The sequence below is a fragment of the Thunnus thynnus genome, chromosome 11, assembly GCF_963924715.1.
Source record: "Thunnus thynnus chromosome 11, fThuThy2.1, whole genome shotgun sequence".
In the NCBI taxonomy this organism is placed as follows: domain Eukaryota; kingdom Metazoa; phylum Chordata; class Actinopteri; order Scombriformes; family Scombridae; genus Thunnus; species Thunnus thynnus.
In genome coordinates, this window is record NC_089527.1 from 32,922,507 (window position 1) to 32,948,103 (window position 25,597).

General features: G+C 38.9%; 1 long non-coding RNA gene across 2 annotated transcripts; it reads left to right on the forward strand.

The window, feature by feature from the left end:
- Positions 1–1,032: 1,032 nt before the first annotated feature.
- Positions 1,033–25,191, forward strand: LOC137193228 (uncharacterized). 2 transcript variants are annotated; one of them, XR_010930706.1, is made up of 4 exons: positions 1,033–1,226; positions 2,528–2,592; positions 2,746–2,813; positions 21,912–25,191. It is a non-coding gene; the product is annotated as an uncharacterized lncRNA (long non-coding RNA). The 2 variants fall into 2 exon arrangements; XR_010930705.1 differs by having other exon boundaries at positions 2,528–2,813.
- Positions 25,192–25,597: the final 406 nt, after the last annotated feature.

Below are 25,597 nucleotides of genomic sequence, written 5' to 3' on the forward strand. Positions count from 1 at the left end.
TGGGTATTGACAGCATAGCAATTGTATGAGAAACCATGGGAGCAGATGATTGCACCAAATGAGGTGATGTATATTGAGAAGAGAAGGGGACCAAGCGCTGAACCTTGAGGATCCTCTGTGGATAAGCTGTGCAGTTTAGACACTTCTCCCCTCTAATATACTCTAAAAGATCTCTCTGGGGGGTAGAACATGAACCAGTGGAGGGCAGATCCTGAGATACGAAGCTCAGTGAGTGTGGAGAGGAGGCTTTGGTGGTCAACAAATACAGCTGACAGATCTAGCAGCAATAGAGCTGAGGACTGACCAGCAGCTCTAGCTGAATGCAGTGATTCCATTACCAAAAGGAGTGCAGTCTTGGTAGAGTGACCACACTTAAAGCCAGGCTGATTCAGATCGTACAGGTTCCCAGAAAGGAATTCAGTAACTTGGTTAAAGACTGTGTGCTCAAGTATTTTTGATAGGAAGGGTAGGAGTGAAACCAGTCTGTAGTTTTCAGATCTACACTCAAAATAATCATCTAATAGCACAATTCTCGGATTCTGGATTGCTGCTGGAATCTAAACCACTGGTGAGACCACGCTTTTAGTAATAATACAACTGTCTTAAATGGGTTTGTCTTCTGTATCAAACAGAGTGGAATTCTTTTAAAGTTGTGGTTTTACACCAACAATTTAAAATTCAAGGAAAGAAGCACAAAACAATAAAAATGCATTGCCATAGTAACTCAGGTTGGGTTTTGATCCAAACTGACACCCAAATGGTCACAAACTAGCTACATAAATTTTTGTGTTTATCCCAAACTTTTGCTTAACAGCCATAAATTAACCCTTTGTAGAGGGTTGTTGAAAGGTATTGTGGGAAATATGAGAAATCACGAACATCAGTAGAAGAACACTAGAACAGAGGTATTCTTCCAACCAAAACTATCGTCACCGATACCACAGATTTGATCTGTTGATACTAACAGTATTTTACTCGTTCTCTCCTCTTTACGTCCCCATTCATCCATCCATCCCCTCCTGCAGATTATGGGTGGCCCCTACCCTCTTACCTTTGTCCCATCTGGATCTACCTGGACGTCCTGTTCTCCACAGCATCCATCATGCACCTCTGCGCAATCTCTCTGGATCGATACATTGCTATTCGAAACCCCTTCCACCACAGCCGCTTCAACTCCCACACCAAGGCCCGCATCAAGATCATGGCAGTTTGGACGATCTCAGTGGGTAAGTACACACGCATGCGCATGCACGCATACACACTCACACAAGAACATGCACACACACAGAAACATAAGACAGCTATTTTAATGTTGAAATGTAAATGACTTGTTTGTGTCTGTGTCAATAGAGTTCAAAAGAAATTATTTGTTTCTGTTTGTGTCATGGTCTATGTTGTGTTTGACCTTTTGAGCTCTGATTAACGCAGTACAGCATCAGATATGGCATATCTTGACCTACCATGCCAACATGTTCTGCATCATTTTGAACAAAATTCTGTTTTCCTGTCTGGCACTCGTGGGCGTGTATGGAACCTTTGGGATGTCAATGAGAGTTTACAGTAAAGTTCAAAGTGTTGTAATGACGTTAAACCTCTCCGTTAAGGGGCTTACAGCAGCTACATGCAGAGACTCCAAAGCTACACTGTCTCGAAAGTGTAAGTTCTTGTAGGGGCTACAGCAGCTATGTAGATACCACTTTGGAGACTACAAAATTGTGATTGATCAGTTAGTGTTTTCTCCTTCAAAATCCAATGCTGACCTATCTGACTAAAATGGAAGGAGTCTCTGTCTCTATGTATGTATGTCTGTCCTTCGATTTTCTCAACAACTATTCATCTGATCAACTTCACACTTGGCAGATGTACTGCTGAGGACCCAAGGAAGCAGCTAACTGTTAGCAATGACAGAAGACAGTTGATTATCTCACATTCACTATTAAGTTGAACGCTATTTTTGATTGAAATGCCCATCCCTAATTGTGTCCTGGGCATCACCATTCAATAAGTTTGCCATTTTGTTTTGCTAAACTCAAACATTTCAAGCATCATCGATGTAACTTTCAGAATGAATGCTATTCTTTCCTGGAAATAGCCTAGTCCCAAATAGCTAGCTGTTAGCAATGAAAGCAGCCAGTTGATTAACTCACGTTCGCTATTTGAATGCTAGTTTTGCTTGAAATGCAAATTGTGTCCTGGGCATCACCATTCAATAGTCCTGACTCTGCTGAATCTGGGAATATAAGACACTTGATGTAAAAAACAACCAAAAAGACTTTTGGAATGAATGCTTTTGTTGCAGGAAATAGTCTGGTCCCAAATAGCTAGCTGTTAGCAATGACTAGGTATAAAATAAAAAGGCTAGATATAAAAGGTTAAGAAAACTTTTTCTAAATTTTCTGATGAGGATTCATTGTTTCTTTTGAATCATTTTACTTCAGTTAAACGCTCTATTTATCCATATTTATTTATTGCGTTGATGAATAACAGTTTTTTAATAGTCTTTTCTGCTTTTTTTTTTTTTACCAAGATTGCCTATATTTGTGGAGGGCACTGTATGAAGTTGAAATTCTGAATAATTGGTATTGCTATCTGGTGAGTGTTAACACATGAAATGTTCGACTTACACATGTAAGCAATTTGAAGTGTGATTTTTAATGGCATTTTCATCTTCCATTGTGGAAAGTGGACAGTAGTGTGCGTGACATCAGTTTAACCACTGACTGTGACATCTAATCTTTGTTGCAGACCACCTTTGCTGATGCTGGAGGGCACTGTATAAAGTTTAAATTCTGAATAATTAGTATGGCTGTCTGGTGAGTGTTAACACATGAAATGTTCAACTTACTGCATGTGAGCAATTTGAAGTGTGATTTTTTTGTTTGGTAAATGGATGTACTGCATTTATATAGTACTTTCTAGTCTTCTGACCACTCGAAGCGCTTTAAACTGCATGTCAACATTCACCCATTCACACACATTCATACACTGATGGCAGAGGCTGCCATGCAAGGTGCCAACGTGCTCATCAGGAGATCTAATCTAATTCTTATTCACACATACTCACACACTGATGGCACAGACTTTGGGAGCAATTTGGGGTTCAGTATTGTAGTATCTTGCCCAAGGACACTTTGACATATGGACTGGAGGAGCCAGGGATCGAACCACCAATCTTCCAATTAGTGGACGATCTGGTACACCTCCTGAGCCACAGCCCCCCATTTGAAAGCTGAAAGCAGCAATACTGGAGGCCAAGCAGTTCGCCCGTTCGGAACAGGCACATCGCCATAGGTATATGGGGAGCCCGTTCACTCCAAGTGTCAAGCATAAATCTGGCTACATGAAATTTCACAGCAATATAGATATATCCATACCAATAGAATCACCGCTATCAGTGGATTTGCTCAAAGGGGGCGAAATAAATCAGATACAGCTGATTTTTTATGTCAAGTTCAGTTTTGGTGAACTTTGACCTGCGAATTTGTACCTTTGACCAATAGCAAGCCATCTTGAGAGTGCTGACCTATGAAGAAATGGAGAGCCAGAGAGTCTCAAATGGAGGAAGCTAGCTTATTAGCTATGGTGCACCATTCTTTTCCACAAAAGAGCAATGGTTTGCAGACAGACATGACACAGGAGTCAATAGTATATAAACATCTTTTGAATAAACTTTAAGAAGCTGTTGTCCCATTAGTGACCGATCTAAGCTAACAAACTAAGGAGTTTGCTAACTGACCGTTAACAAGCTTGTCAGCTAGCAGAGCTTTATTTTCTGCTTTTTATTAAACAATATTATGCAATGGTGAACAAAATGCGAGGGGGAAGTAAACAGAACAGTAGATAGAAATAGAGAGTAACTGAGGGAGCTATATTGTGAATGTTTGGTGTGCCAGCTTGGCCAGGCCAGCTTGTGAGTTAGCTCGCCAGCTACAGTAGTTCACCAACTAGCCCTGCGAGTAGTTACTATGTCACAAAGCTCCTGGACCTACCTATTTCATATGGATGAGTGAATTTCACTTTTAGCATGACCATGGCTTTAGCACTGTAACTTATTATGGTTCATACCTGTCCACAATGGGCTTTGAAAATAAGGGAGATTTTCCAGTACCCCATCTGACCATAACTTTTACATTATCAAAAAGGGTTTCCTCTCTCGGCTCCAGAGATATAATCACCAGGTGCCTTTACTGCCTGAGCTGCTGTAATCAAACAGACGGTTGATGTCTTTGTGGCTTCTTAAGCACGCATGTTTAACAGACCTAGCATGCTGGTTAACATAATTTTTCCCACCATGACCAACACTGAAGTCTATCTTACACACCTTACTAAAAGGTTGTTACCTACCATGCCTTTTGTCAGGAATGGGAAAACAGTCTCCTAGGTATTCCCAGGTCCAATAAATGACATTGAGCCTCACTGGATGTCAGCAAATAACTATTTGCCATGTAAAGATATAGTGGAGTAATGATGACTTGAGCAGTGAATTAAGTCACACTCTCTCTGTGTATGTTGTAATCCAAGCTTCTGTGTTCTTTGTTTTGGCAGCCACACTGGCTGTGCGTGCATGTTAGCGCATGTGTGCGTGCATGTTAGTGCATGTTAGTGCACGTTTCCATCATGGCCGCTGTGTCACAAACGTTCTCACATTACAGCTAAACATTACACTAAAATATGTTTCTGAAAACATTTGAGGCGATAAATAGGCAATGCAGTGACAGAATCTTGATCCATATTTGATAAGCACTGCCTAGTTTGACAGTTTGATCAGAGTTTCTTGAGTTGTCGGCTTTCTTTTTTTTTCGTTTGCGTAAACAACACACATTTGTTTTGTCTTGTCTGTTGGTGCTATAGAGCTATCTAATGGCTGAATGTCATGTATTGCAACTTTAAATATTCACACAGATTTTTTTTTTTGTTAAAGTAAAGCTACTGAGGTCAACAACCTTTTAACAGCTTTAGAAAATATTATGTTCATAGAATTGTTGTGTAGTGTTAATGCCTATATTAAAAGATCTGTAAATTCTTTTATGGCAGGTTTCGATCTTGTGCTTTGACTTTTGTTAGTGGGGATGCACAGTGCCCAGAACAGTAATTCATCTAGATACATGTGTAAGTTCCTTACAGTTTTCCTGCTTTCTCCATCACCTGACACCTGGGCTGCTTCTATGTGTTTCTCTTTCCCCCTTAATTGTTTTCTTTCAATCTTGCATCAGCTGCATCTTCTTTACTTTCTCCTTGTTTTTCTTTCAACATCATCACATCCTTCAATTCTTCCTTGCTTCTGTCTCCTCCCTACTGATTCCTTCACTCTCTAGAAATGTAAAAAACCTTCCTTTTAAAGTCTGAGTGAGCATGAAGTAGAACTTGTTTAACTTGTATAGTGTTAATTACAGTAATTGTGGACAGATGACACACTGTGGGAATACGTAACCAGTCAAGCTATCCAAACTATAAAGCTACATTAACATTACTGTAAAGTAAAGCAGGAACACCAGATGGTGTTGGATGGTTAAAACAACACCAATGTAATTTTTTTTTAAAAACTTCTGCTCCACTGAAGAGTTTTTGGTAGCTATTTAGTTGTATTTTGTCAACAGATTATTATTTGATACGACACATGTTGATGTCATATACGATCTTTTGAACTCTGATTTATTCGTCTGTCCCATGAAACCAGCTTCAGTCTGCCCGCTAGCTTCAGCACAGAGGGTTTGTTAGTTTTAAACATCCGCGTAGAATGGGTGGGTGGTGGTTTGTTGGTCACTCCTTGTAAACAGTAACAGCTGTTTTTCACTTGTATTTGTTCTTGCACAAAGCAATGAGAGGAAAATAAGAAAATCCTATGTTGGATTCAACAAACATTCTTAACGGCCTGAACTTGTCGTGAATTGCTTGTTTCAGCCTTATGAATGCCAACTGTTCATGAGAAGGTACGCGTTCATGAGATGTGATCATTAGCATAATCCATGCCTCTAAAATTGCCATGTTCTGCTCCGTTTGTGGGCAAGTTTCATTCAGAAAAAGTTCCCACCGAGTAAAAACACTGCACACAAGTCCTGCTTTCAGAAATCAGAGTCAAACACATAACAAATGTAAGAGTGACCATAAGAGAACCGAAACAATGAGAAAATATGAATCCAGCTAACATGTCATCAGAACAGCTCTGCACTGTGACAGAAAAAAAGAAGGAATGATTTGACATGAAGTTCAAGTCACAGAGACATTAGAGGAGAATTTTATAATTTACAAATGATGTTACACTGTCAGCTGCAACACAAGATGATACTGGACAGAGACCAGCAGAGAGACCCAGACGCAGCTGAAGGAGTGAGAGAAGTTATATAAATAAGTCAAACAAGTGTTTCTCCCTTGTGAAGAAAGTCAGAGAGAATCTATTCATGACATGTACGACAGGTCTGGACCACCCGAAAATTTTGTTTGTACCTAAGAGAAAATTCTAAGTGCGAGAAAATTGATGAATGTTCTTAAATCATTCGTACGTGTTTTTTAAGAACAAATCTGTTCGTACAAGTACAAAACAAGCTTTTTATTACTGAACAATTAATCATCATAATTTGTTGATTTGTATGCTCAGATTTTTCATGTTCACCAGACTTGCATTGTTGTGAGTAAATGACTTTCTCAGCTAGGAAATGTGTCATCTGAACACTGTCTCATGCTCTCCATAATTACAATCAATTTACAATGACCGTTTCCAGGAAAACTATAAAGAAAATAATGTAACAAATCAGTTTTCATTTTCTAGGGAATGATAGCTCTTTAAAATTAAATCTTAAGTCATATTTACTACATGGCATGCCTTTTTAGGGGGGCACGAGAGAGTTGAAGGTGTGTTGGGACACAAGGTTTGGGAGACGTGAGGCGTGAGCTGCACTATGCAACAAAACTCTTACTCACTCTTTTAATCATAACTTACTCAAATGTGAACACACAGACATGATACACATATTTTTAGATTCAGTGTGACTTACACATTGTGAGGATATCATCATCGCTAGAATGCATTACAAAAAACATCCATACATCATCTTGGAAATAATAGAAAAAAGACATTCTCATAATTTATATAACTCCAGAATCATCAAGTTTTCCTCAGTATCAATCCAGTGATATGTCTGTACATCCGTGGCTACACTGCAAACGGGAACTGATAATATCTCATTCGGCATACTTTTAATGGCGCCAATTTGCCAGAATGTTAAGGCTAAAAAACGGGTCATGTTTTAGCCCACAGACACTCTCCTCTATCCATTCATATGCGGATATTTGTCCTGTGTGTGTTAAAAACCGGTGGACACTCAGTTATCACAATCTGAAATTACACCAGGGGTGACGTCCGGTAGATGGGGGGGTTTTGTGGGGGCCCATAGTATCAGACTGACAAAGCCTGGTTTAGCATGTTGCCATGCTAATATTTGTTAACTATGATTAAACACAAAGAACAGGATTCATTCTCTGGCGACCACAAATTTCACAACAATCCAACCAGTAGCTGTAGACATATTAAAGTCTGGACCAAAGACACACTGACATTGCCATCCCAAGAGAAAAAAGTTAATAAAACCTTTAATAACACCTCCAACCCCCCTCAAAAAAGACAAACCAAACCATAATGGTGAGCTGGGCAGAAGTGTGTTGATTTGATTTTAAGTTTCAGCTACTACAGTTAGAAGTGGTTTCAACACAATAAAATGTACTGCACATCTCTGAACACTTACCAAGACATTTGAACAGCCCTGAAAATAAGTGTTTGTGTTCTGTGGTCAAGGATGAAACACACTGTACAACATGTTTAGCCTTGTCCATTGTGACACTCTCCCCTTTGTGAGTAAAGCACCCCGGAGATAGACAAGAGCTAATCGGCCATACTTTGATTATATAAAATAAAGAAAATGCCAGCTCTTTGAGCTTGTAAATACATAAACTGAAGTCTTACCTGGGAGAGGCTCAGTTAAAAGAAAGAGCAGACCCCCTAACCATGTGAGTAGGAGGGCAGTAAACTCCTTATGAGATGCAATTTTCCTGTGTTTAAGACACAAGTGACATTTAGGACTCCATATCATTTTTATGGAGGCGAGGGAACAATCAGGTCCTGATAATTGACTTCTGCCTGTCTGGTTGGTATATAGCTGCTCGGGTCAATGGACCAAGACAAGCAGGAAATGTAATGATGGGGCTTGAGACGAGGGCCTGCAGCCGCGCAGTGATTGAGGTGGTGGGCGAGACGAGATGAGTGCAGAATAGCTCTGCACGGCCATTATCTACACTCACTGCAGGCAAATAGAGGAAATGTAGAACAGCATGGAAATTATGTATTTCAGTTCCAGCTGATAATATTTCAGATAACAAGCAACAAAAACAAGCCATCAGTTATTATTTCATTGAAGTTGAATTATCTAAAAAATTTCCACTTTCCTGTCCGAAGCGATTTGTTCTTCTTATTATTAGTCACACTTAGCTAATCAAGATCAGAAATGGCAGAAATTTGACTTTCCTGCTGGTGGCAGTTTGCCCAGCGCTCTGAATTTATCAAATTAATTGACAATAGGAACGTCATAGCTCAACATCAGTGATGTTTGGTTTACTTAATGATTTACAGCAGATATAACTGAGTTATCCTGATTTTGCAAGATAAGATAAAGTACAAGCTCCAGTTTGTTCAGAATAGTGACACAAATGTCAAATCAACAGGGCAAATACAGAGGCAGGAGATAGAGAAAATTAAGAAATGTCATATCCCACCTCAAGGACATACATGACTGAAATGAGAAATAATCCTGTGCAACATGGCCTCTTTTACAGATTTGTGTTTAGCAAAAGTAGCATTTCATGTTGTATTCCTGAAATGTACAGTGCAAACGCTGTTGTGTCACACCAATTACCAAATGATGTGACTATTTATTTCAGGGCTGTGTTACCATCTGTCTGATGCAATCATATAAACATTTTCACCAGTTTTATATTTATTTCTATCTTCATTGTACTAATCAACGTTGGGGGAAAAAAAACAAAAAAACATTATCTGCCTTGGGCTTCAGATGTGTGGAGCTGTGTGTTCTGCACCATGGTCTGCACCTCCACACAGTAATATTGTTTCCTGAAGAAGCATCTTTCTATTTGAGAAGCTATTCCAGACATTCATTTTAGGGCCCTAACACCATGTCTACACAGAAAGTTTAGCGTGAGCAGCGCTGTTGAGACATTTCACTCCGAACCACAAATTGTTTTTGCTCTCCGGAGCAGTTTCTAAACAAGCTAATGTAACTACTGTCTTCAGGGATGGAGGAACATGTCACCCAGTGCAGCGGTATCGCTCACTGATGTGTTATAATAGTTATAATAGTTATAAGTGTAATAGTTATAAGTGTTAGAATAGTTTTTGGACAACAACTGAGGTCTACAGTACAGAGGAATAAGATATATCAGACTTTGGATACACAAACAATACTTGTAAGTAGAATGAGTTCATTGTTGGTTTGGCTCCAAACATAAGAGTTGTTGACAATAATTATAGAATATAATATAGCCAGCCAAATTATTTAACTTTTGGAATCTGACAAACTACATAATGAGTAAGTTATCAAAGGTACTAAAAACCCGCATTTAGAATTCTGAACATTCACTCCCTGTAGTCTTCTTAAAAGGGGTCTCTTACTTTAATTTTGCATCTTGGTCCTTTGTGGGAGGGATTCACGGCAGTTACAATAGATTCCCAGAATCATGGCCAACAAAAAAAAGTTTTAAAAAAAACATTACATCAATTGACACTTTTCAGTCAGTGTAAAGAATGTCATTTGGCTGTTTCTACACCACATAGCCAAATAAACTACTCTTGTGTTGTGCTATCACCTCCTCATAGCTCTGAAGGCCTGCTAAACTAGCATATTTAGCAAATTACAGGCAAAGTGATTATTTTATTAAACAATCTCACCTCTAACACTCTTTTAGTAGCTGTTCTGCAGCTTTCAATTGCATCACACAAGCCTCCTCAGCAGATAGAGAATTGACCAGATGTCATGTGATGCAACTGAAAGCTCCAGTATGGCCACTGAGTGGATGTGTACTGGATATTCAAAAGAAAGATTTTCAGTGGTGAGTAAATCAAAAGGTGCAATTCTACATATGTAAAGAGAACAAAGTAAAAAGTTAATTAATGTAACAATAATGAAACAGGGTAAAAAACAATACTGCAGTACAAGGTACATTTGAATATAATCAAATAATATACCAATATGCCATTGCCAGTCCACTATAATCATTAAATATACAGTAGGCTATGAAAAAATCTATTGTGATGCAAAAAGGACAGTGTAGGTTGGATTTTTTGAAAGCTTCTGCTCTATTAGAGCTATTTATCCGTGTACATAGTTGTTGCTGAATGCAATTGCACATTTAATTTCAGTTTTTTATAGTAGCATTAGCCTATATTCATTAGGCCTAAATTATTTTAAAACAAGGCAACCTAATGTTCTCATTCAGTCATTTGCAAGTTTATTTCTGAAAAATGACGAAAAAATGATCAGTCATGACGTGTGAGAATCACTGTTTTTTTTAAAACTTCTGGAGGACAAAGTATGTACAGGGAGGGAGGGGGACATTACTGTACATCACAGCATGCGTTATCCAGTTGTATTGTATAAAAAAAAAAAAAGGCAATCATGAGCCATTATGTAGGCTGGCCAGTTCATCCCTGCCTGCAGGTACTGGGGTAGTTTTTCCATTTTTGAAAAGTATATTCAACAGGCTGCTTGTGAAGGCTGGAACATGCTCCTCCTGGCTACATGTAAACAAATGTGTACTTGTAGCCTACTGTCAGAAATCATGAATCAATCAATCAGCTCATTGGCACCTCTGTGAGCCTCTCCCATAACACCTTTCTCCACATACTGTAGGTCTGCACATATATTTATATTCATCTTTGTAAAGTTATTTCCAGCCTGGGTTGGGAGGTTTGTTTTCATGCCCTAATACTGTTTGTAATTGGCCAGGTGGAGCCTAATTTAAAGTCTCTCACCAGTCAAAAACTTGTTTCAATTTTTGTTCCTTCAGCTGGATATTTGAGCTTCACAGTGCAGAATGATACATACACAGAGTTTGACACTTAAACCCTGTTTTCACATTCATTTGCTAAAGATGGAAAGTTTATATGTGCTCACTTTAAATCTGAGTATAAGGCGTGTATCTATGAGCAGCAACCATGGTCTAGTATGCAACTTTAACAAATGCGATGTGAAAACTTGAACCCTTCCATGCACATACACTGAGAATAGACTATTCAGTAAAGTAGAAGACATCTTGTGTCTAGTAGTTAGACTTTTGAAACAAAAAATACTTTTATATGCATAGATTCTAAATTGTTCAATAAAGGAGGGAAGAAGCAGATTAATTAGTTGAGTATTGTTATGCATCTTAAAACATGTCTGGAGGGGAACTTTAAAGACCATACAACAAGATTTACTAGGTATAAGAAGCTAGTCAGGTGTATTTGTATAGCTCAATATCATTGTGTCAATGGACACACAACCAAAATGGTTTCTGACCTTACTCAGATTTCTAACAAATAAAACAAAACAAAACAAAGAAAACAACTTAGAAAAGGGCAGAAACTTTGGGAAAGGCAGTTCAAAGAGAGCCACCTCTGATGTCTGGAGATATAACATAAATTGAAGGGGGGGGGAAGGCAGATTACAACAAAAGAATATTATAATAGATAATATTAGAACACAGTCCAGCAGTGGGATTATAATAAGTCCACTGAGGTCTGTCAATATAACAAGACCATTTATAATAAGCCCAATTCAATAAGTTCAAAGAAATAACTGTGTGTAAATAAGTTCAACAGCCTTTCTTCCCATTGCTCATAGTGAAAGTGGGTGAAGCAGGTAGGAGGATGTGTGCGGGGTATGAGGAGGGTGTGGAGGATGAGGTCAGTGGGGCAGGTGAAGGTATAGCTTGAAAAACCACATATGAGGTAGAGTAGGAAAGGAGTAAAGACTTTAGACCAAACTGAAACAAGAAACGACTCCCCTCCTCATTATTTCAATTAACCCTTCCAATACCCACTGTGGTTTCTCTAAACTTGTTGACCAAAAACAAATGCACTAATTCACTTGGAGTGAGTTTTCAGCCTTGGCTAATGCCTCTGTGATCCTCTGTGGCTCTGAGGTCTGTGTTTGCTTCCTGATGCCTCCACTTCATTAGCTCTGACATTCCGCGCTGTGGCTGCTAATGACCGAGTCATGCCGGAGCTGCAGATAGCTAATTTAGCCTTCCTTCCTAGTCCAGATCCAAAGCACGATAGTTTGGATTCACTCATCATTTACATTCTCTTCAATAAACTAATGCAGTTATGTAATTTATCTGAGATCCGGTTACTTCTGGAGATAAGTTTGACTGTTTTACTGTTTTGTTTACCTCTTCTGCAGCCAGCTATACATTTATCTGTTTGTGAGTCGATTGAAATAAGGAAACAGTGTAGATGTAACTATCTACATGGGCACTGGAAAATAAGCATGGGGTCAAATTATTACAAAACATAGTATAATAATGAGATGGTTGATTAGTCTTTACTTCAGCTAAAGAGAAAAACAGGTTGCCACGCCATGGCTAAAGTATCAATCCAGTTAAAGACTAAAGTTACATAGATTGGGTTTTAGCTTTAAATAGAGGAAATGGTTGACAATATCTCACAGTTAATATAGCCAGTTGAGCTACCCAATACCATCAACATTGTTTATAGGCCTAGAGCTGACAATTAAACATTAAAGCTGATGTATTTCCAAGACTTACATGGCTCTAATGATAGCAATGTTGGACAGTTGCTCATTCCAATTAAATATCTCTACAACTATTGGGATCTCTAGATTTTTTCTGAATGCATTGATATATATGACTAGACGCTAAATAATGCAGAATCAGCAGAAAAAAGTTGACAAATATGAACAGCTGACATTAGCCTGTTGTCCGAGATTATTAAACCCAATGTCAATGGTTATTGTGTTACATTGTGAATGCACAGTATTAAATAACCCTGACATGACCAACTCTGCAGACATACAACTGTTGAGAGATTTCCAGTCAGTGACACTCTAATGTGGTAAACATGGGAATGTGAGCATAAGTCATGATACCATGCTTTCATGGTTATTGTCAGCGTTGGTGGCACCACTGTTATCCTGAGTATTCATTTCTGCTTTTCCTGAAGAAGAAACAACAAGCCCTCCAAATTAAATGACAGACCATGTGACTCCAGAAAGACACGAAAATTACCACCTATTGGTAGTAAAAAAAATTACTACCTATTGGTGGTATTTTGCTTTACTTTCCAAAACCATTACAAATCACTGTTAAAAAATAATGATGTTTTATGATGTGATAATGCTGTGGTTAAGATCTGGTTAGGTTTAGGCACAAAAAACACTTGGTTAGGTTAAGGGAAAGATCATGGTTTGGGTTAAAATGATCACTTTGTTAAGGTTAGAGAAACGTAGTGTGGATTAAAGTTACGACTTCCTTGAAGTTACGCAACCTTCATCATCATGGCTATAATAATAACCACAGGGTTAATGTCAGGATGTCACGATTGTAGTTACGTTTTTTTTTAAATTGTCCTGAATCATGGTTGGAAACAGGAAATGAACAGTCTCCTGTGGCAAAGTCCACTGTTGGGTTACAGCCTACCGCCACCCTGCCCCTACCAACATATGTCAACATACAAAGTATAGACGTCTCAATTGACATCTCAACTGTGCCATTGCTCCAGGTCATAATTACTTTGGCCACTAGATGGCATTTGCCGTTTTTCTTGGGAGGACAGTTTCAGAAGAAGGCGTTATAGCCAAAATGTGAATGTGTTTGTTTTCACAACCATCTTTATGATTTTATGCTTCTATATTATGAGTCCTTTGTTTTTATGTAACCCAGGAAGTATTGATACCTTTTGTTAGTGGCAGATCCCTTTCCTCATTTTGATTATTTCTCGCGTCCTTACTTTTATTTCCACATTTGCTTTGTAGTGTCACTTCTGCTTCATCTCTGACAGGTAACATGTTTTGTGTTCTTTTCAGCCTTGAGAGGCTATAAGACATGACTCAAACACATTACAGTTTGTTTTGATGATGCAACATCAGGCTGGCTGTTTAGCATTCAGCTGAGAGCTGTGCCTCTGCCATATACCCAGTTAATTAATGGGATATTTGTGATCAGCGTATAAGGAGAATCAGCAGAGAAAACTATAATAGGGATTAGATTTAGTTGGTCTATCATGTGCATGTTAACTCACTTGTCTTTCCTCAGCTTAAAAACATACACTTCCAACATAGTCCCATCTCAATCATTTTTTTTTATTTTTTATGTACTGTATGTATTTTACAACACCACCTGTCCTCAGCTGATTTCATTAAGAAATAAGTACACAAGTAAATAACTAAACAATAATTTGACCCCAGAATAAAGCAAAAGCAAGTTGTTATGTAAACATTAATTTCCATTAACCAGATGGTGACATAGTACAAAAACACAATAAAAACACTAAAGACCAAAACATCTACACCACATGACACCAGTTATTTGGCCGTCAACTTTCATTACCTGGAACTTGCTGTGGATAGATAATCTATCACAGTAAACTTTTAGTCTACTTGAGGTTTGGTAAATGCTATGACTATTTGCAGTCATGCAGTTGTTTGCAAGTAATATTTTCAAAACACTGCTGGATTCAAGGACACTACAACAGCCCAGAATTGATTGAGCACTGTGTTGTCAAGCTGTGATCTTGGAAAGTCATATCGAATATACAAAAACTAATCAAGTTTGACACTGTGTAAAGACAGTGTGAATCTGTTGACTTGCATTTAGGCCATTTTACAACAGCTGTTAAAGTCAAACATACATTCATGTAAAATTAATACTTCTTCCAAACTTGGGTACAGACCAAGAAACCTGTGTCTATCTGAAATTCTGAGAGCAGAGCAGTGGGGCTGGAGGAAGAGTTAAGTGGTACAACTCTTTTTGGCAGCAACTCTCAACCCTGACGACCTTGAACACACCATCAGAAAGATGGTGTGTTCAAGGCATTTCTATAAGTTGGCATTTCTATAAGTTTAGGGGACTTGCAATAATAAACAGATTAAAAAAAGGAAATATAATGACTTTTAGTGAAGCTCAAGGATGAGTCAAGCTCCAAAAATGCTGGATCCTAGACTTCCCATCATGCAGCTCAATAGCAGCTTTCATGAGACCCTCCCTACCTGGTAAATATTTTTCAAACTCCACATCACACAACATATTGTCCTCTCTTGCAGTAGCCTGCAGTCATGGAGGGTAATTTGCAAGTAAATTCAATCTACTCAAAGGGCACTGGCAGGTCCCCTTCACTAAAAAGGGGGAGAGAAATTTCAGTGTTTATAACTCCCTCTGGTTTGTACTCCACTGTAATGCCAAAATGCTCTTGCAACTTTCAGTGGCTAATGAATCGTGCTGTTCCTGGTCTTAGTGGTTGTGTGGTGTATCTGGATGATGTAGTGGTGTATTCAGACACCTGGGAAGTACAAGTCCAGCATATACATGCTGTCTTCGAGTAGTTTGTGTCACACATTACAAGATCTTTTCCCAGAAGGAATCCTTGATGAGTCTGTCTGGTCTCCAAACTACGTTTTGTCATGAAAACACACATGAGATGTGTGACAGGAAATGATGCAATACTATGCATATAGATAAAGGTAAATAAGGTAAATCCATATTTTTGCAATGAAAATGTAGCTGCCTGCTTGTATTGTGGTTTGGCAAGGATGAAAAGGTTACAAATACTGAAAAGCTTGTGTGTATGCCAGTGTATTCTGATAGAAACTATATTAATATCCCCCACACCACCACCACCACCTATACAAATAGATGCATGATAAGACAGAGTTCAGGGAGCTGCTGCAGATGACAGCAGAGGAGTTTACTCTTAAGTTTGTAATTAGTTGAGTTTTTACATTTTTTGGTTCCTTTTAGCAGAGTAACCAGGTCTCTATGACATGTTTATTTGATTTTCATCCCTCTTTCAAAAGCACAGGTGTAACACTCTCCATGAGGGTTTTGTTCTGTTTGCACAGTTTCTTGGCAGACTTGTACCTTTTTAGCAGTTTTTAATATATATATGCAAATAATTTGAGGATAAACCTTGAAAAAAGCTCTGCTGTGATGCAACCTGGCTGAAGCTCCACAGAGTCAACAAGAGGAAGAGTCGAATAATGTGATGTCAGCATGGCAGGCATTAGGTCACGTCCTCAGGCAGCATCACAGCAGACCTGCTCATGCCTCAGCGCCATGCCACACGCTGCCGCCTATGAGCCCAATGAGATTATTTCAGGGTTTATTTATCAGGGTTAATTTTTAATTTTCAAGTCATGCACCACCTTGATTTTCTTCTTGGGTGTATCGAGATGAGGAGGAGGAGAAATCAGCACTGCGGTTTCCTTATGGGAGTTTCCTTATGGGTGGCTGGCATTAAGTCAAGCCCAGAAATGTTCCTGCGGTGAGTCGTGGTTATTTATGGTCTGATCTGATTGGACGTAATATCAGGACTTACACATTGTTGCACAGAGGAGGAGAGGGGGTGTACATGCACACACTGGCACGGTTGAGTGCATGCTGAAAGTGTGTGTGTGTGTGTGTGTGTGTGTGCATGGGTGCGAGTGTGTGTGTCTTTGTGAACATCTCGAAAATGACATCCAATCTGAAACATTTACGTTTCTTCCAAACACCCTGCAATGAGGAGACACACACACTCTCTCACTGCCTTGCTACACTTTATTAACTTTTCAGATAGTTTAAGACAATAGCAGCAACTGGAGAGATCTGTTGAGAAATTTGGTACAGAATCATTCCTATAAAAATGCTGTTTAAATAATTCGCTTATACTAATCAAGTAGTCCACTTACAATGTTCATTTTGGGTCTTTTCATACATGAAAACATGAAAAAAAAATTAAAACTACAGTAATTCTATTTTACTCCCATGATACATGTATGATATGCAATAAGCATCTGCAGCACCATTATCAGGCATTGCAGCGTTTGTGCAGAGGTGTGGCTGTGGGCATGTTTACTTGTAACTGCAGTAACTGTGGATTCAACATCATAAATACCTACTCCTGTACAACTGAAAGATTTCTTCCACAGGGTGCAGCAAGCTAGGTAGATAGCAAGCTCATTTTGGGTGTTGTTGGTGCAGTAGGATGCTAACTGGTTAGCAAGGGTTCTCCCTGTGTCTGTATGTTTCTTCTATTAAAAAATGTTTTTTAATCCTGCCACCTTTCTCACATCCTCACAGCTGGCCAATCGCAGTGTGAAGAAGGCGTGATTGTTGGTATCGGAAAGTTACAGAAATTATTGTACACAGCCTTCCCAATTCTGACATCAGACAGGTGTGTGGGGGGGGCAGAGGTTTCCGAAGCTGTTTGACCATCCTGCAAGCAATTCTGGCACCATGAATGTAAGTGTGAATGGTTGTCTGTCAGGCCTGTGACAGAGGTGTGCCTCTTCTCACCCAATATGAGCTGGAATAGACTGCAGGCCCCTGTGACTCTGAACAGGAAGTGTGTATAAATAACTGATGGATGGATTATGATGCATTCATGCTGTTCATTTCAATAGTGGTGAAATATGAGCATATAAGAGTATACAAAGCGCTTCACATACACATGCAAAATTGAAACAGTTAGATTAATGAAACAGACAAACATGACACAGAGAGAAATCAACTAAAATGAAATAAAACAGGACATGGGAACAAGAAGTGAGGTCTATAGAAAGAGTTGCCAATATAAATGGGTTTTGAGGCGTCGTTTAAAACAGTCCAAGGATTCAGCTGATCTAACAGATTGTGGAAGATGATTCCACAGAGTTGGGGCTAAGAATGCAAAAGTGCAGTCACTTTTTGATTTGCGGTTTGAGTGGGGGATAGATAGAAGATTTTAGGATTGAAGGTCATGAAGTGGAATGGGGAACAAGGAGCTCAGAAGTGTAGCTAGGGGCAAGGTCATGGAGTGCTTCATATGTAATCAGCAGGATCTTGTAGTTTATTCTGAATTTTACCGGAAGCAAATGGAGGGATGCAAGAAGAGGGGTATTGTGGGACCTACAGCTAGTTCTGGTTAGAAGTCTAGCTGCTGTATTTTGGATGAACTGTAAACGTTTTAAAGTAGACTGACTGAGGCAGGTGTAGAGAGAGTTACAGTAGTCTAACCTGGAGAAAATGAATGTGTGGATTAATTGTTCAAGAACAGTAGGGGTCAATATAGGTCTTATTTTTGCAATATTTCTCAAGTGAAGAAAACAGGACTGGACGAGTTTATTAACATGATGGTCAGATGGCATATACTGGTCAAAGATGATACTGAGATTCTTAGCAGTGGATTTAATGTTCGGGTGAAGTCGGCCAATAAACTGAGTAGCAGCAGTGACAATTTTTACATTTCTGGATTATTGGAGGAGATAACAGGTGTACATCAAAGATAACAGTTTTATGGTCAGAGGCAAATCGTATTCAAGGAGTTAAGAGGCATGTCCAGAGTCAAAACTAAATCAAGAGTGTGTCCACGGTTATGAGTAGGTCCAGAGACGTGCTGCACAAGGTTAAAAGAATTGCAGATGTTTAAAAAGTCTAGGGCAAATGAGTTAGATGGGTTGTCAATATGGATGTTAAAATCACCGACTATTATAGCCCTGTCAAATTTGACCACAAGAGAGGACAACAATTCTGAGAATTCATCTAGAAAACTGACAACTGAATTAGGTGGTCGATAAATGGTTACACAGTACACTGGGTTGTCACACACCATTTTAAATGAAAGAATTTTGAAACTGTTAAAGGAGCCAAAACTGTATGGAGTACAAGTAAAGTTATTCTTAAAAATAGTTGCAATGCCGCCATAATGGCCTGTTAGTCTAGGAGCATTCACAGCACTGTAGCTGGGTGGGCAGAGCTCCACTAGGGGGGCGCATTTCCCTGGTTTAAGCCAGGTCTCAGTGTGGAACAGGAAATCAAGATTGCTGGCTGTGATTAGGTCATTGAGAATGAAAGATTTGTTAGACACTGACTGCGTGTTTAAAGGAGCGAAGACAACAGAATTGAGTGGCTGAACTGAATTGGAGTTACTGTGGCAAACTGTAATTAAATTATCAAGCCAAGCAGTTGATAACACAGGATGCTTAAGATGGTTAGTATTTGATCTAGTTGTGATCCTAACAGGGATACTATATGAGTCCATGGAGGAACAGTCAGATGGATTGACTGTGAGTCAGGCGACAAGATAGCAAAGTCAGTTCAATGTTGGTCGATAACAGGTGAGAGCCTTCCAGGGAGGGGTGGAGGCCATCATGTTTAAACAGCTGCATAATGGCCTTCATCATGTAAACGTAATTGTTGTCTTCAAACAGTGCCCATAGCCCATTCAAATAATTGTTTTCCTGCAAATGCATGCACACCTTTTGAAAGCAGGAGTTGTGTGAGGACAAAATCAAATGTATCAATATTCTTCTACAGCTCATGTTTCTTAAATGGTAAATAGACTGAATTTATAAATTATACCAAAATACGTGTTACCTTAAACACAGAAGAATGACACCAATTAGTCCCACACAGAGAGGTTTACATATTTGAAAGTGATAGAGGAACAAAATTAAGAATCTACAGCTATACTTTGAACTAATGCTAACCTCAGTATGCTAACATGCTCATAATGACAATGTTAACATGCTGATATTTAGCAGGTACCACATTTACCATGTTCACCATATCAGTTTAGTTCTGTTCTGTCATTTGCTAAGTGGAATAATCAGTGGCGTTCTGCGTTGTGTTGATTAGAAAGGAAGATGCCATTACACCAGGATCTCTATGTGGTTGACTTTGTTTATTCTGAAAGAGACGAACAGTAAAGCTGGACCTCCATGTAAATGTTACTGCCTGCTCAAGTGAGAAGGGTCAACCTTCAGTTTTGCAGTCCTACATGACACACCCACTTTACTATATGACACCCCCACTTTACTACATGACACACACTCCCTGATGTTGTCACCGTAACGGTATGCTACACGACACACACCCCTGACCCTTAACCCTAACCATCCCCCTCCTCATGCCTACACCTAACCAAGTGGGTGTGTCATGTAGTAAAGTGGGTGTGTCGTGCAGATATTGTAAGTCTGCAGATAGACCTATGTGGTCTAAAAGAAATGTGCAGGCAAAACGAGTTAGATGAGTTTGCCGCAACTTTCAGATAACAGCACTCAACTTTTATAAACAAATAGTTTTACGTTCCTGTATGCTGAAACCTATATATTGATATTTGAAGACAGACATTATAGCATTGTTGGAAAATATACATATATACACAACAAACTATGAGGAATAATAGGATGGATTAGGATAATGAATGGGTGAAAAAAAGACACCCGCCTCTCCAGGACAGGAGAATTGTACAAAAGGGGAGAGAGAAAGGGAGCAAGAGGAATTTATAGTGGGGACCACAGAAGAAGAAATAAAGGAAGAGGGGCTCTAAACTTCAACCTAACATCTACACAGTATACACATTCTGGGTTTGGAGGTCTTCCTTGTCAAGTGTTAATTATAATTAGAGAGAGTTTGTGTAATTATATGAGCAAGAGGTTATGGTATGTATAACCCTTTTACATTGGCACTAATCACAAAATACAGTTTAGGCTGATGTGAATGTGTTACCCAAACCAATGTATTGGACAAACTAACATTTTAACCTGATGAAAAGTCAGAGGATCACCAAAGTTATTACAATTCATCCTGAGGGGAACATGAATTTAAAAAAAAAAACCTTGCGGTGATGCTAGAGGTTAGGAGACCACCAAAGTCCATGAATGTTCGTACAAAATTCCACAGCAACCAATCCAACAGTTGTTTAAGTGTAGACCAAAGTGATCCAGTAACTGACTGACAGACAAACACTGCCAATCATGCTGCTAGCATGGCTAACAAAAAACTCCACTGGTATTGGTCCACACGAATAGTTTAGTCATCAGAATCAATATTGGGAAAGAGAAGGTTGCGTTGGAGCATTCCTTCCAGAATCATTACTATAATACATGAAGATAAGGTATAAAATTAAAGAGAAAGACAGGGATGGAAGAGGGTCAAAGAGGAAGTGAAAATTGAAGAGGAGGACAGAGATGGAGAGAACAAGGGAAAGAGGGAAGGATGTAGGAAACAGGAAATATGTTGCACAGGTGTGAAACTGTTTGAATGTAAAGCTCTATTTGCAAGATAAACACAGCTTTAAACATGATCATGAATTTCCAGCATTACTTGTTGAACATGAACATGACAAATATTGATTCACTGGAGTGGAAACGTCTTCTGACATAAACCACATTCATTACAAACCATTTCCTGCGAGGCTTGTTTTCACTTTTCCGCTCAATGAAGTCTGAAGGAAGACATCTGCGTCACTCAGCACTGAAGCCTTGTTTTTTTATTTACTTCCTGCTGGAGAGTTAACCTGAGTTTATTTGAACAAATGATCTCAAGAGAGAAAACAGAAAAATACAAACAGAGGAGACTGAAGACGAACCATCAACATGTTGAAACCACGTCTTCATGTTCTTAAATGCTTACATTCATTCAGCTTTAAAGTTAAATATAGCATGTTGACCCTGTACAACATTCACAATATTTAAAAAGTATAAAGAGTTTACTAATTCCCAAACCACTGAAAAATGATCTTCCATAGGCTGCTGATATACTGCAGAACAAATCAGTTTTGTAAGTTCACGTTACGCAATATTTTTGTGTTTTGAGTTTCTGTAAGTGATGTATTTCTTATATTTTCATTCATTTTGCTTTATTTGTTTGTCTTCCCATTCTGTCCACTACAGAATCTTGAGGAGCAAACTTGAAGATGTGTCCTGAAGTAATTTGCTTAAAGGGGACTTTTTTTTTTTTGTGATGTTCTGTTATTTGTTATGTTGGATGGTCAAAGTTCCAAAATTTGAGGTTAATGTATGTAGAAATGCTCCCTGCAAGTCAAAATCCAGGGCTTCAACCTACTCTGAACGCTTTGTTTGTGACATTTTTCTCTACCTTGCCAATGAGATGATGTCAATGCATCGCACATGCCCATAAACAGCTGTCCATTTCAGTAGCCTTTGTTGCTAAGGTTGTTGCTAAGGTTTTTCCATGTGTTGTTTGCGCTGTCCACTCTACTATTTCAATTTGGATTTCGGCTTGAACATGTGCAGACGTTTTTGAGAAGTTGACATTTCAAGTAAAGAACAAGAAAAAGAAGTTAAATCCTGCTACAGTCTTTTGTTTCATGGTTTGTTGACATAGCCTTCGCAGCCAGTGGATATCTGCCTCTGAGAGCTGGCCAATCAGAATAAAGTGGGCTCATTGGGAGGGGGGTCTTAAAGAGACAGGAGCTAAAACAGCCTGTTTTAGACAGAGGCTGAACTGAGGGGCTAGGTAAAGGGCCAGTATGAGATAAATAAGGAGTTTTTGAACTGTAATGCAGATATTTCAGTGGAGCCCCAGGTTGAAAATATAGACCTGGAAATATGTGTAATATGTTCCCTTAAAAAAAAAAAAAACATTCTTTTCAAACAGTGATTTCGACTGCTAAGACTCATTGCAGCTGTTGCTGTATGCTACCAAAGTAATCATTTAATCCTTGATATAATGATGAGCGGTTCACATTTTATCGTCAAATACAGCAGCAGAGATTTGTTTATCTTTGAATATGGACATAACAATACTACATTATGACTAAATAAAACAGTATTGTTATTGTTATTATTATCTCTTCCAGGCAGTCGCAGTGTTGATCTCACTGCTGCTGATCAGCAATTCTGCAACATCTTTGATTTAAGATCATTTATAGTGACTCTATTGGAAGGGACCCATATCTTTCTAACAATCAATCATGGTTTGTTATTTTACACCCACCTGATATTTTTTCCCAACTCATAAATGCTTTCACTCATGGTGTGTTTAGTTCGGCTCATTAATGCTGATGTGAAAGCTGTCAATCAAAGTCCAATGCAGACTAAACAACCACACTGAGAGCCTGAGACAGAGGAACATAAACACATCAGGTTCAGTAAAGTGCAGCATTACATGCTGCCAGTAAGAATTTGATTCCCCCACAAGGGCCATGTAGCTCTGATTATAGTACAGGACTTGAAAGTAACCTTTTCACCATCGCCACAAAGTGTCCCAAAGCATATTGTTGTATGTTAGTTGACAGACTTGGTTACAAGCGCTATCATTGTTCCATAGCAGCCACACTGACAAGGCTGTCTACAGATGTGTCTGCAGACATTTTTTGTTTATCAGCCTCGTGAGCACAGGCATTGGCCAATGCCTATTATCTCAATGCCAGGTATCAGCCTGATTAATTGGCCGACTGATTAATTGGTTGACCACTACTCCTAACATCTGACGGGCTGATCAGGGAACATAAAAACTCAGAGTCAACTGATCTGCCAACCTTTCTTTTGCCCTCCAAATTGGTGGAACAAAAGCCAGGCAATGACAATGCTTCTATGTTATCTGTGGAAACTTGCGGTATCATACTGTAGTGCAGTTTGTTTATTGTGTATTTATTTGGATCCCCATTAGCTGTTACCAGCACCACAGCTACTCCTCCTGGGATCCATATTTTCAGTTTTTCTACATATGCTCTCTCCCCCTGTGGTTCATGTATGGTGGGTCTGCATGGTCTGTGTGCAGCACAGCTTTAGTGTTGGTTTTACAAGCATATCTATGTATGTGTATGTTAGTGAAAGAGTGTGCATCATTACTCATTGTCTTAGGTGTGTCAGGCTAGCATGTCATTATGTATTGCGTTTAATTCACTGCCTTAGACCCAACTGCTAATACCAGATTGTTCTGGATGGTTCTTCTAAAACAGAGAATGCACTGGAGCTCTTGTGCATCGGTCCTAGTACAAATACTCCCTCACCCTCTTGTGATATGATGTGATGTAGCAAAAGATCTGAATGGAAAACGGTGACCGGATGACAAAAGTTTATGGTGGGGACAAGACAAGCATAAAATGAGAAAATATTCATGGTAAAATTAGTTTTTAGTTAAATAAAGTAATAAATTATTAAAATTCTTTTGAAGTTGTTGGGGAGGATGAGCGACTAGCATTTCACCCTTCACTGTAGAAAATCCTACTTAGAGTGGCTGTGAGGAGATATAGAAAATAAACTCATATTTAAGGTAGTGACTTGTTCAAGCATGCTAAAGTTCATTGTCATTGGATTTAGATCAATCTATGTATACATAGACTCATGCAGTAACCAAAATAACATTTCTCCTATAGTCCATGGTGCTCAAAGGATAGTTCTGAAGAGAACTGCACCCCCATCCAGACAAGATAAATCCCTGTTAGAAATGTTTTATTTTCAATGTTCTTCTGGTGACAAATTTTCTGTTTTTCTGGCTGATTAATAAAGCGACAAACTCTGCATGTAGTAGCAAACAGATGTGTGTGTGTGTGTGTGTGTGAGGTGGTTGGATCAGCTGGTGTGTCGGTTGATCTCCCTCCAGTTACTGGATGAGCCACTGTAACACTCCCACTGGGAAACACTGGGCCGTCTGTCTGCCTGCACACACAAACATGCACACACTCGCAGATATAGACACACATACAGAACATAGACATAAACAAACACATTGACAGACAGAGCATATACTGTACTGATCTGTGTTTACACACCAGACCGTACATACTCTCATACACACACATATACATGTATATGTGCTTTGACAAAAACACACACAATCACTTGAGCTCAGTCTGTCAGCCTGTTCTGACTGAAAGATGGTTCATGTTTACTGTAATTCAAATGACTGGAAACACATTTGGTTACTTATTAGTATTTGATTACTTTAAATGTATTTCAGAGAACTCAAGACGGTCAGATTTGTTAACTGAACCTTGCAAATTCCAGTTTGATTGACTTAGTTTTGGTGATTGGATGTGGATAGCTGGTACCCCCATGGAGAAACTCAAACCCTGTAAAAACTTGAGAAAAACATGTTTCCTCATTTTTCTTCAATAGCTGACTGTGTAGAGACAGGCATGAAACAGAGAGAGAGGTATGACATGCAACACAGGTCAACAGCTGGAATTAAAGTGGGGGTGTTACAGTTATGATATACAGGGTTGGGAGGGTTATTTTTAAAATGTAATCCAATACAATTACCAATTACCTGTTAAAAATGTAGTCAGTAACCTAATCCAAGTATCACAACATTAAAGTCACGTAACTTGATTACTCTCCGTTACTTTTGAATTACTTCAATTCAATGCAAATAAAGACAAGAGGAAAGAAATATCAATGAGATGACTTTTATTCAATTCTGTAAGACAACAGAACAATTAATGGCTGTTTAAATGCAGATCCAGAGCCAGTGTGTGTTTCAATGTTCAGCCAGCAAATGACAGCAGTCAGAGATGTATTTATTTTAAACTATCACTTGACAACCTGAACCGAGTGCTGACTCCAATGGAGTCTTCTCATTTTATTACTATGTTAGTTACTATCGGTGTGAC